The sequence below is a fragment of the Neolamprologus multifasciatus genome, chromosome 1, assembly GCF_963576455.1.
Source record: "Neolamprologus multifasciatus chromosome 1, fNeoMul1.2, whole genome shotgun sequence".
In the NCBI taxonomy this organism is placed as follows: Eukaryota; Metazoa; Chordata; class Actinopteri; order Cichliformes; family Cichlidae; genus Neolamprologus; species Neolamprologus multifasciatus.
Window position 1 is genome coordinate 1,495,987 of NC_140439.1, and position 18,124 is coordinate 1,514,110.

Sequence of the window (18,124 nt, forward strand, 5' to 3'; positions counted from 1 at the left end):
AAGGAGGGCAGCACAAACACGTATCATGCATTAGAGTCAACAAAAAGCACAACTTCAGGAGAAGATGGAAACACTGCAGTGCCTCTTAAAGGCCATGAAACAAAGTGAGTCATTGCTCACAGCATTTAAAAGCAAATATCACAGATGCATGCAAAGAACATTTGGTCTTGATGTTTAGATTTCCCCCAATAGGTTTAAAGGCGACAAAGCTAACCATAGCCGATAGCTATAAGCTAATTCAACACACAGAACATTTTCTGACAAATACTCAGAAACCTGCTCTGAAGTACAGCTGAGAAGTTTTGGTTTTTAACCCAAAGCACAAACAACTTTTTGTATGTAATGCACGCTAGTGTTAGCACGTGCAGTTAGCAACACTGCACCTCCATGACTGTCACCCCTGCTATCAGAATAAGAGCAAAACACTTTCATCTAAAACGGTTCTTTTTGTATAGCAAGTTTTATTTCAGGATAAATGCCATTAAAATATAAACACATCGGCCATCAGACGTTTCCACAGAAACATTTTCCTACCGTAGCCTGATTCATTGGTTATTATGAATAAGGAGTAAGCCCTGCTCGGGTTTAATATTAATGCCGTAGGTCCAAAAGGTCCAACCTCACAGTTAAAAAGGATCCAACTAGTGTCTTGACTTGATCTCAGGGGGAAAGAGCACAGCTTTCCTTCCTGTGTTGATCTGTTTCACACATCAGTATTAATTCTCTGCAGCTCCAAGACAACAAACCCCCCTAACCTGGCTAGTGCTGCTAACCCCTCAGCATTCCTCACGCGTGACATTTCATTTCTTCCAGGTCACACTGTGGAGGCGCATTCCCGCTGAGTGACAGTGTCAGCCCTGGGCCACAGAGCAGACACGCTGAGCTCTCTCACTGGGACGCAACTGGTGGACTAGATTCCACCAGCAAATGTCACTTACCAGTAACAACATATGAAGCCAGCCAATGTTAGTATGTAATTTAAATCACCCTGTCATCTCCTTTCATTCTCTTAAATACGGGTCAAGTTACACTCATTGAAGGAGGAATGATCCCTGCAGCAAAGCATCATGGTGGCGTGTAACAGCATGGCGAACTTTTCTGCTCTAATACTGCTTATGAAACTACTCTGAGTTTTATCTGTGTAACGTCACAGTGTGAAGGCAGTGAAATGAAATGTGTTCTTTTGAACAGACAGCCTGTGTTTGCATTCGCTAAGGAAACACTCCCACTCTTCAGAAACAGCACAAGGTTAACTATACGCTGATTACAAGATTCCTTTCCTCCTACAGACAGACTGTCCTTCACACACACACACACACACACACTTGTGAAAACTGTCTCTGACTTTATTTAATCAAATACAAAGAACAGAGGCTCATTTTTAGGCAACATCCACGTCTAAGCTCTTGTTAAGACACTTGTGTGACGAAACATTCACAGCAACATTTTCCAACGTGAGAAGCCAGCGAACCACCAGCTGAAACAACTTCCCTCTCAGGAAGTCGTGACACAGGGTCTCCAGACAGGCCTGCTATTGAGGCTGAGGTGATGGACCCACAGTGCAGGGCTCGGGCCTGCCAGGCAGGAACAAGCCCCCCCTTTCACTGCACATGGGAGCAGTGAAAGGCTCCACAAAGGCTGCTCAGTAATGGCTCTTTTATCAAGGCTATACACATTCCCCTTTTCCCCCAAATACAGACACACCCTCCACTTAACTGGGAAGGACGGCGGCCATGAATGGGATCTCTGAATTGTTTGTCGTCAACTACGGCAAAGAGCTGCCAAAAATGATCCGTGTGACATTTACAGGCGTGTCTACAATTCAAAAAATAACCACAAATATGAAAATGTTATCTGAAGTCTCTAGAATGGCTGTAAACAGTCTTATCAAAGACGTGACGGTTCAAGAACGTCCTCTGGGACAAGCTCATCGAAGGCTAAAGCTACATTCATGTCATACCAAAAAGATCACCATTAGAAAACTTCTGATATCAAGTTTTTTTGTCCCACTCGACAAAACAGTTTAAGAGCTGCACGCTTTCACACGGACATTAAGTCAGGATTCATGTTTGTGAAACTAAACCAAATCAAATGTTCACACGTCACACTTCAATGATAATGTTGGACCGATACTAAAAACATGAGACAAAGCAAATTAGTGACAATTAAGATTATTTTTAATACTTTTTCCAACAAGGCCCTTATTTAGGAGACAGCTTTCAATATGTATACTAGCTAGCAACAGTTTACACTGGAAGTACCAGTTTAATGATTTCTGTTGAAAAGCACTAACATTCAGTGCTGACACTCACACTGAATATACTTATTCACAAAGAAGTGCAGATGTTTGATGCTCATCGTCCTGTTTTTACTTAAGTTTCAGTTTAATCACTTCTGTAAAACCAAAGGAGTGGCTAATGGCTAATGGCACAGACAGCTAACATGATGTAATGCAGCGCGTGAAAACCAGGCTCAAGCTCAGGTTACTTTTTTAAAATGGTAAGAAGAGATCAAACTAAATCAATCTACATGAGTGTGGTTTCATAATGATGACAATAACGTTACACTGCTGTGATTCAGACATGGACGATTTTTTAAAGACAGGAATTCTAAAGTTGTTACTTTCTGATAATAAGTCTCATCTGTGGAGCTGTAGAAGTTTGTGAATGTAACAGTAATATGCAGAATAAACTACAAGGCCAAATAACGAGTGTTGGGAGGTTACTTTTAAAGTGTATCCCACTACAGATTACAGATTACATGCCCCAAAATGTATTCTGTAACGTATTCCGTTACGTTACTCAATGACAGTAACGTATTCTGAATACTTTGGATTACTTAATATATTATCATGCTGTTTACAACTACATGAATGTGATTTATTACTATTACTGAACGTTACTCGTCATACCAACTAGATGTTTAAATCTTAATATAAATGAGTAACAGTAGGTAGACATTAGGTAAGGCTGCACTTTCTGCAGCGATCTCGTATAGAAAACTATTCGGCGCATATATAAAACAGGTCCGCGGCTCCGAACCGTAGTAAAGGGACCTCTGGCTAATACGTCGGGTTCGTGTCGGGCTCGTAGCCGAAAACTAGCTTTACTTTGTTGTCTGGGTCAACTTTGCTAGTGAGAGACAGAGAGAGGCGTTGAAAGGCTGCTCCAACAGAACTTATTGTTTTTGGAGGAAAACACGAACACGGTGTACAGTCGAGTCTTAATAGCTTACTTACAGCTGGGCCCGTCAGGCACTCTTCTTGGCTGCAGTGGTTATTATTATATTTACATGCTTCCAGCTCCCATTTCTGCTCGGTGACAGCTCGTACTTTTCCTTTTTCTCCCTCCGTCGCTCACAGACACATAACGTGTATGACAGTCCATTCTCCCTGCAGCACGGACTACACTGCCCATCAGGCTGCATGCTTTAGGGCGATGCCTGTAACACTCTACCTGTTGCCTTCATATTAAATCATTTTTGTGAATAATTTTTTAAAATATTTCTTCACGTCATTATGCTGCTGCAAGTAGCGGTGACATGGGCCACAAGACTGAGACACAGACATCAGAGCCTCTAGAGCCCCAAAAACAGAGAGGGCATAGCTGAACATATGAAACAGGAAAAGACCGCCGTGTAATCCATTTATTTCAACAAAGTAACTGTATTCTGAATGCCACCTTTTTAAACGGTAACTGTAACAGAATACAGTTACTTATATTTTGTATTTTAAATAGTAACGGGGGTACATGTACTCTGTTAGTCCCCAACACTGCAAATAATCAGCCTTGAGCTGAACATCTGCTGCTGGATCCATAGATCTTTGTTTTGAAAGGAACCTTTTCTTTTGAAAAAGCAGACAGCTGTCCTTTCTTAGGAAGCACAGCTCCAGCCCCAGAAACTGCTGCTAAACTTCTCCAGGACCACCATACAGAGCATCCTCACAGACTGCAGCACAGTGCGGTGCAGAAGCTGCCCAGCTGCTGGACTGTGGCAGGGCCGTACAGCTGGAGGGCCCACACCACAGACTAATACAATCCCACACAAACAGACCAAGAGCAGCTTCTTCCTCGGGCTGTGGCCTCCATCAGCCCCACCCCTCCACATACAACGAGGTGCACTGATAACTGCCAGGACACTCATGTACCCCTATATAATCACTGTCTCAGGTTTAATAATCTATTTATCATTTTTAATATTTATACTTAATGTTATTTTGCTGATCACAGCAGAGTTATGTTGTTGTCCTTGTATAATGACAAAGACTATTCTACCCTAACAGCACAGGACACAGAGGGAAACTGCAGGAATTATTGTCTCATTCCTCCTCAGATCCTGCACGCTTTCAGGAAGCCGATGTCAGTGCTGAGTTCAGAGGTCAGTCTCATAGGAAGAGGTCTGCTACTGACCGCTGTTACTCCAGGAAGACACACTGACCACGCCTCTGCCTGCTATCGAGGCGCATCCTCTTGTTTTCCTGCATGACTTAAATCAAACGGCCTATACTTGCCCTGCACTCAATTTGCTAGGATGGTGGGTTTGAGATGGAGGCGGAGCGTTAATAACATAAGCTAACTTCAGTCGCTTCCCTTTTCCCCAGGTTTCACTTATGGACACAGACACACAGTTAATGTTTGATAACAGCTCAGAAATATAGGCTGTGCAGGCCACATGCCTGGTTACTGTACAGCTGAGTCACTGCTGCCCGATGCCTCTCTGGGAGCAGCCTCATAGGTTTCAATGCCTCATTGTTTGGAACAGTTAGGTCAGGGCTATAAAGAACGATAATGTGCTTCAGTGAGTCGAGTGTGCACATTAGTGAAATTATATTGGTTTAGCATGATAGACATGTGTCTAATGTGAGGCAGGTAATTACACTGATGAACCGTAATTAAGAAACCAGCATTTGGAAATTGGATGTTTGAGGGGAAAATAAAAAGCCCTTTATGAAGACAATCCTACTAAAAAGCGGAAGTCAAGCACTGCCACAGGAAATGACAATTCAGCATTTTAGTCACATGATCAAAAGAAGTCTATATGTTTGCTTATGATAGCATGAACCACACTCAGTGCTGTTTTATTATGGTCAGATCTCACACCTGGTTGATGATCTTTCTTCATTTCATGCTTTTAATTTTTTACCACTTATAACCAGATTATTTCACATGGGAGTCCAATTAAATCCTAAGTACTAGTAACACTAGAAAATTCAGTAACTGAGGTCAGAGACAGCAAGACAGCCATAAAAGCTTTGACTAGCTCAAAGCTTTTATGGTTAGTCTAACTAGTTCATTTATGTTAAATACATTTCCTGCTGATTACAAAAGAAACCTTTAATCAAATTGTAGTTTATATGTTATATTGTGACAGAACTGTAAGAATAAGTTTTGGTTTAGTGAACCAAGCACCAGTAAAGCCTCACGTCCACACCTATGGAGCTTGTTCTTTTTACATCGCTTAAAAGATCCAGGATTAACTGGATAATCCTGGATTGGCTAAACCTGGGAATGGTGATACGGTTTATTTGGTTCTAATGCAAGTGAACTGAATTAGCTGAGTAGCCATAAATCACTTGAACTGATTGCACAGTGTTGTGGTCACAGTGTAGGGGAAACGTATAGATGAATGCTGTGACAGGAGTCTGCATAGCTACAGCTCGATGAGAGCTTCTGTTTGAGGGCTCTGAGATGAAAGCCAAACAAGAAAGGAGTGGCTGTTGAATCACAATCACAGAAAACGTGACCACGTTTTTACCCAACCACAGCAGCCGCTGTTTGTCCAACGATGCTCGCTCCACTTGAAATCTTCTTCGTGTCACGAATGCAGCATTTGACTAAAACCTCCCAAACCAGACGAGCCCGGCGTGGTTGGACATTTAGTTCCATCATGTAATACATGCAATAACCGTGCTGTGCAGCAGGTTTGATTTCTATGCTATTTTACTGTGACACCCAATCCAACAGGAGAAATATCCGGGACCTCATCAAATCATTGGCAGTTTGCAGGATTACCATCCTGGTTAAAATGGGAATGCCCCTGTGGAGAACGGTCCCTGCGACAGACTTATTCATTGGTGCGATGAGCAGAAACACGCATCACCAGGCCTAACATTGGGCCACTTTTAGCCTGTGGATGGACCGAGCTGTGGAGAAAAGCAGGAAAAGGCTGAGTGGCGACAGCGCCGAGCTTCGGCACTTATCGACGTGAGCTCAGTCTCGCATTGTTCCCCAGCATTACAGACCTATTTCTGTGTGTGCCTGAAAAGAGAAGGGTAGGAAGTGGTGTTTACATAATAGCTGGAAAGGCAAATGATGTGTGGTGAGCCTTATCTAGCAGCAGCACAATGTCAAGGCACACATGACCTCTATGTCCTGCTCTGTGAACCTCTGTGATGCTAAAGGAAGGTGTGTATGCTCAGCCACAACTCTAACACCACAGGCCAATCCAGCCCAGCGGGAATCTGACTGCGTTTCATGGAAAACGAGGCTGTGAGTGATGGAGGGAGACGAGGAGAGAAACGACAGGAGGGAATACAAAGAAAGATGAGTGAAAGCCAAGTTGTCCATTACATGCTTTGCTGCAACACTGGAATCTGTGCACCAAGTGACCTTGCACTTTCCCCACTCACAGTCAAACAGCCTGTCCTGTCTGTGACAGCAAAGCCAACCACGTTACCCTGCACTCACCCACGCCTGCTCCACACAACCCTCTGCTGTCCTTTATGCTACAGAAGGCTTTGATGGATTTATTATTCGCCACCTTGGACATTCTGCTGCATTCTCATGTTAAACGTGAGCTCAGCACATATGCAGGCATGTGCAACAAAAGCTCAAGATTCAGGCTACACCAGCTGCTTTGTTTCAGACACTTTTTCCTGTCCTTGACTCTGTATGATGTCAGAGAGAGCTCATGTAGATAATGCTGTTATCTAAGGCAGCGGTCCCCAAACCGCTGCTGTGAGGCTGCTTTCAGCTGCTGCTGAAACCTTATCGTTGTCAGGACTCAAAAAGCCTTTTTAAGACAGAAGATGAACATTAACTTATCCGAAAAATAAGGACGACTTGGAACTGTGAAGTATGCAAAGCAGCTCTCGTAGAGTCCAAGCACATCCGACCTGCCTTTACTCGAGTCCCAGACGAGGTCACCTGAGGTCAAATAACAGCTGATGTACAGTACAGCAGGGGGTTGGTGAGCAGGGACGAAACTATTGTGAAGTCCAGAGTATAACTTGCAGTCTCAAGTTTCACAGGTGAAGGTAGGGCGGGACCTTTCCCGCAGGGCCTTTATGGAGCACTAATCCCTCTCCCTTTCATTCCCATCTCATTCCCTCATTCTCAACTGTTTACTGCCAGCCGAGTGACTCAGGCCTGTTTTCTGGGACGCCTCGCTGTCTCCCAGGAAACAGGCAGCAGGTAGTATTTACACAAATACCCAAAATACTACGCTGAATACTACGATGAAGACTCGTGTCTCAAAAGGCACAAAGAGCAGAGGAAAGCTGAGTTTCCTGTTAAAACAACCAAGCAAAGAAAAAGAGAAGAAACTAGTGAACAAGTGTTTTTACTGAAATTTCACCAACAAAAATAAAACTTTGCTCAGAATGAATAAAACAAAAATGTCATCCTTGGAAGCTTTTCATTCCAAGGATGACATGGAATGAATCAGCACATCAGCTGAGCCTTCAGGTTTAGTCACCTGACGATCATCGACCATCGAAGAGGCCACTTCTCACCTCCTACCCAGGCTGTGACATTACGTAACAAGTATTGCAGCAGCAGCAGCTGTACACAACAGCGTTGGGAAACTTTTGAAAACAGGAAGCTGCAGGCAGTTGGCCGGAGCTTTAGGAGGAACTGTGCTGCTCTTGAAGGGTGAGAACACCGGGCTTCTGTTTTACACTGCAACATGACGCTCGGCATGGGGACAGTCCTAATCTTAACTTCAACACCAAAATACAGATTTATAGTTTAAAGCCTTTCATTGCTGTTGCTTCAATTCCCCTCATCCATGCAATCGATGTTCGTTTTCCTTTTTTATGCATAAACTTCCTATAATCTTCTTTTCAGTACTGTGGGTGTCAGATGACAGGCAAGTAAGGGACGAACGACAATACGATGTAAAAGCTCAGATAAAGGATAAAACACAGAGGATCCTTGTGTTTAGCATTATAGGTGGTTTATTCGATTGGCTTCTCTTGAGCTAAGATTAAAAGACAGTGGCGTTGCACCATTCCCACGTATTAAGAAGACAATAAGAAAGAAACTTTATCGTGTCACGGGTTAATGTGTGATGAGAAATCCTGCACTCCACAGATGTCTCTCTCATATCATATATTCAACACTATGCTAACACAGCATGAGGCAAGCTAATAGCAAAGGGTCAAGAGTTTACAGGTCACATAATGTGATAACTCCATGTAACGTGTAATGTGTTGTGTCAACCTTAATTTAGATTAATTTCTCTTCAGCACAGCTGTGAGGGGTGCACTCAGTGATACCGAGAGCAGGGAGCAGACAAACTAGTGTGAGTGTAAATGTGAGCAGCGTGCAGTGAAAGACTCACACAGAGCTAAAATAAGTGTAGTCCAAATAAACAACACCAACATGTCATGTTTTTATTTTACTAATCAAATATCACTTCAGTAAAATTATGTTCGCGGATTTATTCGTGTCTTAAATTTTATTTTATAAAGTTAGGAAAACAGTCTTGTCTGTTGATAGGTTTGTAGCTTAAACCTATTCGCTGGAACGTTGAAGACAATTTAATTACACAGCAAAAGCAAGACACGAGTAGGCAAAGTTCTTTATGTTTCTCGTGCACGGGAGAGAACTGGACAAACGCCGTCCCTTCGCTTGACCCCAGTCACTCTCGTCCGCTCCCCCATAACACTGCTCTTTTATTGAGGTTACATGAATATACATAGGTTCATTAGGGTTCATTAAGAGCAGATATAACCTCTCTCCTGACCTTAAGTTGTGCGTGCATGCCAGAGTGCTCTGGGAGGCACACAGAGTCTCCACAGACTACTAAGGATCAAACCTCTACCAACATGACATTGATTATAAAACTCTAAGCATATGAGTAGATATTTCTAAGCATAAATGACAATCCACTATATAAACCTGACATCTGTTGTTGCCTTACATATAAAAGAATGATTTCTAGTCTCTTGCCGTGGCCAAGAATAAAGCTTATTATAACCTTTTATGTAAGTTCGCCTGAAAAAAAGAAGATATATGTTAATTGATAAATACATCTTTGGCCTCTTTCACTTTCACCCAACACCTCAAACCCTTGAAGAATAGACGTTCACAAGACTTAACAACATGAGGAACTTTGAGATGTCAGTGAAGCTCTGGCTGTCATAAATATTAATGTATCCAGCGCACACATTAATATTAGCCCTTTAGCTATTGTCAGTTACCCAATAGCCACATTAGCTGTCAAAGCTAATTAGCTGTAAAATCTAATGTGGCTATTGAGCTACTGATAAAATTAACACTCACTGCATAGCATTAACAGGACAACACAATTATTAATTTTATTGCTTTCTTTAACAAGACAAATAATAATAAACATACTTGGCTAAACCATGAAGAAAAGCGTCAGTGATTGGTTGCAGTGACTCAGCCACACCTCTGGTTAGCAGAAAGGCTAGCGTTAGCTTAGAACATTGTGAAAGCAGAGAGAAACACACAATCTGCACCAAGAGCATTTTAATTCATTAAGCAAATGAAGGTAGATACAGCTTAATGTGCCTGTGTGAGTGGATTTTGTGTTGCGGGAAGAGTTTCTTAGTGTGCGAGAGAAGTAGCAGCAGCCACAAAAAGAAAGAAGGAAAAGTGGATGTTGTTAGCGGCAGTCGCATTCGTTGACTGCACCGTCAGCTCATATCTGCCGTGAGGTTGACTGAACTAGTTACTTCTCTAATTGAAAGGGAGCAGAGCAGTTTGGTTTTCAATTTAGAGTTATTGCTATAGAATTTATGCTGAATAAAGTACAAGGATTTAAACAGATTACACAAAAATCCCAAAGATTTTCACTCATATAACAAGAGCTTAGTGGCCTCGTCGTCAGCTGCCAATGATGTAACCCAACAACCACCTCACTGTGCCACTTGTGATATCTCTCCCCACTGTCGACCACCTCGTCTGCGAAGAAATTCTCATCACTGTTAAGTGATGGGCGAAATGTTTTCCCCATTTTAAGAGGTGACACACTTTTGCTGTCAAACAGCGTTTACTATGACCTGAAGGACTGATTTCATCTGAGCAAAAACAGCCTGAGTGCAGAACATCAGTCAGTATCAGCGAGGGTGAAATCACAGGTAAACTCTGCCGTCGTCATGGCAACAAGTTAGGTTTTTTGTTAGTTCACCTTCAAATTTATTACCAAAGTCCATGAAAAAAATCCCAAACTAATCAACTACAACTGTGCAGTATTTTGGAGCACAACACCTGCACACAGGTATCTACAGTTACATCACAGCAGTATGGCTGGCTTTGAGGTTGAATAGTAGAAGAAAACTTGTTTGTCGTTGTGTATGAGACCTGGTAGCATTACACTAAGAGCTTCACAGCGCATCATTTGACCTTTGTGCTGTCTTATTCAGAGTAAAGGTTCAACTCTCGTGCAAAGCACCCAAATTCTATTTGCGAAGTGTGGGTGGGAGGAAAAAGATCAGAGAAGGGGAATCAATAAAGAACAATGACTGGGTTCATCATTTGCAGTGACCTTAAACATAATGGATACAATAAATGATCTCAGAGCAGTTATGTGGGCTACACATGACGACTGGCTGTTATGGAAAGTAAGCTATAGTGCTAAGTTAGATTCGATGTAACTTTCCCAAAATGCTTAAGTCGTTGGCGTATTTTTTTAGATTCACATGTTCGGTTTCTTGCAGAGTTCACTCTCGTTTGTGTGTGCTGAACATAACCAGCAGCCAGCGAGGTTAGCTTAGTACTGAGACCAGCGGGGAAACCGTTAGCGTGGCACCTAATCAGTGCCACGAATTCTCACATTTCATTTGTTCGTCTGTCCAACAACCAAAGCACGACCGCCTCTTGGGCTCCAAATCAAAGAGGGACACAAAACTGGTTTAATCTAAGCTTTATAACGGAAAGTTCCAGCAATGAGTCATTGCAACCTGTTTCAGTCATTTACATAACTGCACTGCCATTTCTTTTCAGTTTTCAAATCCAAATCCTTTCTAACATTTTGCAGGAAAACTGTCGTGTAAATACGTACGAGACATTCTGTGAGCTCTTAATAGACCTGAAAATGAACCACACTCTCGCAAAAGAAAACAAAGCCAGACACCTTCCTGTTCTTAATCTCGCCACCTCAGCACGCTGTCAGCGGCAGCACTAATACCACAGATGGCAGCTGGACGACATCGGTGGTACACACTGACCTGGTGACTGAAGTGCTTCTGAGAGGGTACGAAGCACAAACTGACTACGTAACCACACCTCTGTTATCAATTATAACATTTTCATGGTGAGTGACGCACGTGATTTTGGCACCTACAATCTGGAACCTTCCAGACACCCACTCAGGACGCTGTAATATTAATGGACAAGTATAAAAGATGGAGACAACGAAAACCTTTTATAAACTCTGAGCATTTAGATTTACAGCGCATTCATCTGTTTCACTTCTATCTCTCAGCTTCATGGTGTCTGCAGGTAAAAGAATTGTTTGTTGTCATTTTACTTCTTTAACCTGACAGGTGAGTCCGATCTCTGATCTGACCATAAAAGTCAGTCAGGATTCCACCTACGGATGATCTGATATCGTCGTGTTGGTGTTGTTCCCAGATCATCATGAAAATGTTGTTCCAGGTTCAACATTGCAAGTGACCAATCACATTATTGTGGCGTTATTCTTTTGCGCACCAACCCATTCGTGCATTTATGAAATTCCAATGTTGCAAGGACAATATCAATTCTGCTTAGCGTTTATTAAAGGGTCAGGGTCAGGGTCAGGGTTAGGGTCCGTTGATCGGCGGACAAAGGTTGTTTCTCGCAGCTTAAGTACAGTTTTTTGTTTTACGCCGGTTTTTCCCGAAGTCGCAAAAGTATGACATCACAACATTCTGATTGGTCACTTGCAATGTTGATCCTGGAACAACCTTTAGTATGATGATCTGGGAACAACACCAACACGAGGATATCAGATCGTGCTTCCACCTACACCTGGACAATAGTTTTATCACTTCCTCCTTGTTCTTTTGAACAGGCTGTGAGTTTTAATTTAAAAAAAACAAGAATTCATGTTCATGGACAAATTAGAAGAATCTCAAGTTGGAAGATGACAAAGTTTTTCCTTCCTACAATAACTGCCACTCAATGTTTTCTTTTAAATCCCTTTTTTTCCCCAAAACATTTTTAATTTTTTTGTTATTGTTGTAACAAGATTATTTTCCAAATCTGGAATAAATAAACTATATCATATAAAGGTACTGATTTTTTTTTGTAACAAATGGACAGAAATAACATCGACACACACATTTTTGTCCAATTAGGTAACACATGCCTTTTGTATAGTCACTCTGCTAAAGGCCAATTTTGAACTGGAAAAACCCAGCTATACTATCTGTTTACCAGCCCATACTGTAAAATCAAACAGGTAACCTCTGCCCCTCTTCTTCACCCAAAACAAACACATGCTCCTCTGCTGCTTACAGTATGCTGCGCATGGTGCCGTCAGCTTTGGGGGCTAACCTGTCACGACCCGCTCCTACACCCCAAACACAACATTGTGATCTGCAGAAAACATATGCTGAGTGCGCGACTCGCACCCAGCTTCACTACACTGCAGAACATACAGACAGGAAATGATCATGAGAAAAAAAATTGTAGCCCACATGACACTGTGTGCCATCTGTGCACTGAGACTACTTGAAATTGTTTTCTGTTTGTGGCAATGTATGAAATGTATGAAATGTCTGAATGTGTAGCCTGGATCAATAAAAATAGTATCACACTGAAAACATGTCTGACTGCATTCCCACTGCACACTGCACGAAAGGAGCAGAAAGTGAAAGAAAATTGAAGCAAAACTTCAGAAACATTAGATATAAGATAAGTTTCTTCTTATGTAAATGTTACCCAAAAACGCTGCTTTCAACTTCTCAAACAGGACGACTGGATTTCTACTTTGGATTTTTTCTTTTTCATGAAACATTGGGGGGGGGGGGGGGGGGGGGGGGCAGCTGCTGGATTACTAAACAATGAAAATAATCATAAAAATCATAATAATCATGGCCTCTCCAGTGAACGGAGCTCAGCAGACACCTCTGTGCTAGCAGAGCTGCGCGGCTCACTTACCATTCAAATATGGTGTGATAAAGAGCAGGTTGCCTGAGCCTCACTGCTTGCTTCTGTGCATTTAATGGGAACATGAAGATAAGAGCGATAAAACCTGCTGTCGTTTGCATCCGTCTGCCGGCTGGCAGGTATGAAACAGGCACTTGTGTCTGTATCGACACTCGAATACACATCTGACAGTAGTAGTGTTGGAGCAGTGGCGGTCCATTCCCACAGCCAGGTACAGGCTCACACCCTGCTGTGCATCTGTCACATGCATTCATATCATACCACACACACTCGCAGCATTCCTGTGCCCCGGCCTTTCTCTGCAGGTGTTCCCTACATGGAGTCGCTTCACTGCCTGAAACTCTGATGTAACAACTGTAACAGATTCCTGCCACCAACGGCCCGGGACGCCGTCACTCAGAGGAGTCGTTCTTGTAGAGGTCAAGAGCAAATACTGTGCCGCTACTGGCAACAGACTATTTAAATCAACAGAGGAATTGTGTCTTCATCAAACATCGTAGACTTCCCTTGGAAACAAAGCTGTGATCAGCTAGAGGGGCAGTTGGATTAAGTCTGGTAGAAACTAATGTCAAGAAGGGAAATAACCCAGACTGGTTTATCCAGGACCGCACGCACACACCAACGCACACAGATACACGCACACACGCACACACAGACGCACACAGATACACGCACGCACACACGCGTTACTGAATCCTTTCCTCCAGGTTTGTCTGATATTCACAAACCAGAGAAATGTTGGAAAATCATGTTTGTTAATTTTAAGAAAACAGGGCGTCCTGCCCAACGCCACCTTCAGGCCTGAGAAATGAAGCCAAGACACAAGTGCTAAAAGCTGCAGTACCTGCAATGGCCACTTGAGGCTGTTCTAGAAACGAGTCAATTCCCAAACACTCCCAAATAAAAGGAGTTTACAGCAGAAATGAGCAGGATCACTGTGGTCACTATCACTATGATTGATGAGGCTTTTACATTTGATGATTGCTACCTCACTATTACAGTAACATCAACATCAGAAATTGAAATCTGATTTCAAAATAATATTAAAGATTTCAAAATATTGAAATATATTTTCACACTCATAGGCCATTGTTGCAATGCAGGATGGGTAGTGAAACAGTTGAGCTCACAGTGAGACAAAAAGTCCTGTGTTAATGAGGCGAAGCCAACGTAACGTAACCGCTATTCAAACAGACACAGGCAGGCGTGTCTTTGCAGCACCTGCTCCTCGATGCCAACTGGGAGGATGTGCGGGTTAAAAGCTCCACTTTCATTCAGCTGGTAGAGGTCAGTTTGTAACTTTCCTTTTATGATAAAAAGTCTATTACTAACGGTAATTTCAAAGATTAGTAATGACTGCCGTCATACAGTCCTTCTCCAGTTTTATATCAGAGTCAATTTCATGTTGACGCACAGAAACGTGGCCCATAATTACAGGCCCAAACGCTTCTCCAGGCCACTGTGTGGCTGTATCAGACACGCCTGCATCACGCTGAGCTCTTGGGAATTGCTGAGCTGCCTGATCATGCAGACTGTCTGCTTCCTCCGGGATCGGGGCAGTGAGCACATCGTTTAGCATCCAGCTGAACAGTGTCTAATATTTTCCTTCTTTTACAATCCGACAGTGATTTTCACTCATTTTCCTGAGGGAGTTGTGAGTCCTCGTGGGAGAAAGTTGTAGTAGCAGCATCTGGTTTTAGTCTTCACTTACCACCAGCAGCATTTGTGAACTCTTTCAGCCAACAACATTGATGAAGTGCATGTGGATGGAAGCGCAGAGAACACAGCTGCAGGGCTTTTAGGGCTCGTCCTCGTCCAAAAGCCCCCCTCTCAAAGACTGATGTAACGTCCCTTGACTCCTTCAGACTGACAATCCCAACCGAAAAGCAGCACGCTGTGGCATATTTTTATATTTATATATTCGGGTCCATTCTGAACTGTGTAATGACAGCTCTGTGACAATCTGTGCGATCAGCAGGCTGTGCCATCAGAGTGAAGTCTTGTAGTTCACAGCAAATGTGTAAGAAAAATGAACAAGTGTCACATGTTGAATGGTGTGATCTTATATTATTAGCATATTAATGCTGACAAATTGAAGTAGTTTAGGTTCCCAAACTAAGGCAAGAACTTAGCTAAATATCGAATTTACCAATATGGTCTCACATATGCTTTCTTCCAGCAACGCAGTGTGAAAAACACAGGAAGCTCATGTGACCCCACATTTCATACTTAGTGCTTTGCTCACCTAAAATGTGCTCTTTTCCTCTCAAGTGTCCTGATTTACCAAATTTACAAATCCTAGAAAGCATTTCAGGGGTTAAAAAAAAAAAAAAAAAGCCGCCCAACTGAAGCAGGAATGTCAGATACTCCGAAATCATTCCAAGGATTTCCTGATGCCCGCCCGTGTGAGCCGGTGACGGACGAGGGGCAACACACACCTTCACTGCAGAAGTACAATCACACAGAATCAGAGCGCACGCAGCCTCGCAGCAACCCGGCTCCACTCACACCGGAACCTGTTGCTATGACAACTGTGGGTTTCTGTGGCAACAGTGGGAGATATTAAAATCAACAGGGACTGAGTCACTTCCTGTCTAACACAATCCTTCCTCTTTTGAACCCATGAGCCCGCGGCCGGGTTGACTCCACACACACTGAAAGCAAACATACGTGGCTGCTGACAAGCTCGGGCAACCGCCACCTTTCTCACACACACACACACACACACACACATGTGTGTCTAAGAGAAAAAACACACCTCACCTATTTCGTCATGAATGTACTAACGAAATCATCCCCAAAACAAGAAGTTGGCTCAACATAAAGTTACGAGGTGTGGCTGCTTGAACCTTTTCAAGTGTGATGATCTGCATTTAGCAATTAATGTTCAAGTACGCTCACCCTGACGACTGAGGTATCCAGTCATACTGCAAGGGTCCTCATAGAGACTTTCTGTTGGGGTCACAGGGTGTTGCTCAGACAACACAGCAAAGAAAATAAGTAAACAGAGTACGCCTGTGGCTTTTACTCCAGTGAAACCACAGACCTCCAGCATCACTACATGTTTGAAAGTAGGGCTTGTTAGCATACAGATCATTAGAACTTCTTCCAACATTTCAACGCTGGTCACTGAGTGGAGCACCACACATAACATCCACCTAAGAAAAAGCAAGTGTTCTCCAAAGCTAGACGTTTTACCCGTCCGATCAAAGAGTCACTGAAAGGATCACATTGGATTGCGATACGCTGTTACGCAGTCAGCACCAAAACCACCGCCGTTCAGAGACGTCACTTCCGAGCTGCTTGTTCTCTCCAAACTGTAACTTCAGCACAGGTTGAGATTAAACGATGACACGTCTCCGCTGCACGCAACAGTGAAGCTGTGATGCGCTTCAGTCAATAAATAGACTCCTGCTTTCTTTCTAGCAAATGTTACATCTCATACTCACAGGTTACATGAGGGCAGACATGCAGTTGAATTAGGAACCAAATCAGTGACTTGCTCTGGCTATTCAGATCTTCCCGTGCATGCTTCACATTACCATAACTCCTCAAACATTTTGAGCCAAAATTACTAAATAAGTGCAGCCTGCCTGTCGTGAGCGATAAAGCGTTAACAGATGGCAGATTAGCCAGAAATGAAAACGATGACACCGCCATACAAGCCATGAACGAGTTCTGCCGCAGATACGACATTTTCTCCCGTTCTTTAAAGCCAGAAACATTTTTCAGTCATTTGGAGGACAGGCGGGATTTTTCTCACTGTGTTGCAACATTTAACCACATTCTCTGGGTTTTGGGGACTAAACTCAGTTTGGTTCTAATATTCTTCGTTTTAAATTGAGCTGAATGTTTTCAGTGGGCGACCCAGACTCTTTCACTTCAGAGCCGGGCTGCTTTAATATGTACAGACTGTGGGTTGGCACAGTGTCACTGAAACAATCATGGCCCTTCCTAAAAGACACACATACACCTCGTATGTATCCTAAGCACTTCACCCGTGCCACATGCACTAATGTACCCTGATACTATCGTGGACGCTGGCATTTAAACTGATAACAACCCGGGCCGTCCCCCTCCGTCTGTGACTGACACAAAGTGTTTGAGCCTCTCTGATATTAGTTGTTAGATTACAGGACAGTCTGATATTCTGCCTCAGTCCATTTACATGGGGATGGGACCCACAGACTGTTTCTGGATGGTTTTCATGGTTTGAGCTCGTTGAACACAGTGATGAACTGTGATCAACGAAAGTGGTTTTCACAAGTGGTCTTCAGCCCAACAAATGATTAACACCTTTTCTTTTCTTTTCTTTTTTTACATGCAGAATTGTCTGAAGGCCTGAACATCACAGCCGTGCAGCAATGCTTACAGCCATGATGTCATGTGTCACAGATCATTTGACCTTCACTATCACAGCATTTCTCAGAGAGGTGACGAGCTCCCCACCCTGAAAGACTCTGGACGCTGAGTTTGAATCCAGTCTGGGATGCTGTCCCGGGTGTTTCTGTTGTGTCAGCCCAGCTTTACTGGCAACAAGTTCAGACTGGACATACATTCTTTAAAAAGAAAAAAAAGGCAACAAGGCCGATCACTTTGACCTTCTTATGAGTCGTCTCTGGTCTGTTTTCTGTAGCTTTTTGGAAACTGGTAGTTTTCTACATAATTCTCTGTGTATATAATCTGATTGCAGGGGCTCAGTGCGAGCTGACTCACAGCTCTTACTCATTAGCCCTGCTGCCTCTGCAGGCTCAGCTGACTTGCAGATGAAGTGACTTTCT

General features: G+C 43.0%; 1 protein-coding gene and 1 long non-coding RNA gene across 2 annotated transcripts in view; both read right to left on the reverse strand.

Annotated features, from left to right (window-relative positions):
* iqgap1 (IQ motif containing GTPase activating protein 1) overlaps positions 1 to 18,124 on the reverse strand; it is a 41,624-nt gene that overhangs the window by 22,046 nt on the left and 1,454 nt on the right. The gene's annotated exons all lie outside the window — the stretch shown is intronic.
* LOC146525091 (uncharacterized) lies at positions 3 to 18,121 on the reverse strand. Its single transcript, XR_014870419.1, has 3 exons — positions 12,195 to 18,121; positions 7,947 to 11,781; positions 3 to 7,911 (listed from the first exon to the last, which is right to left on the reverse strand). It is a non-coding gene; the product is annotated as an uncharacterized LOC146525091 (long non-coding RNA).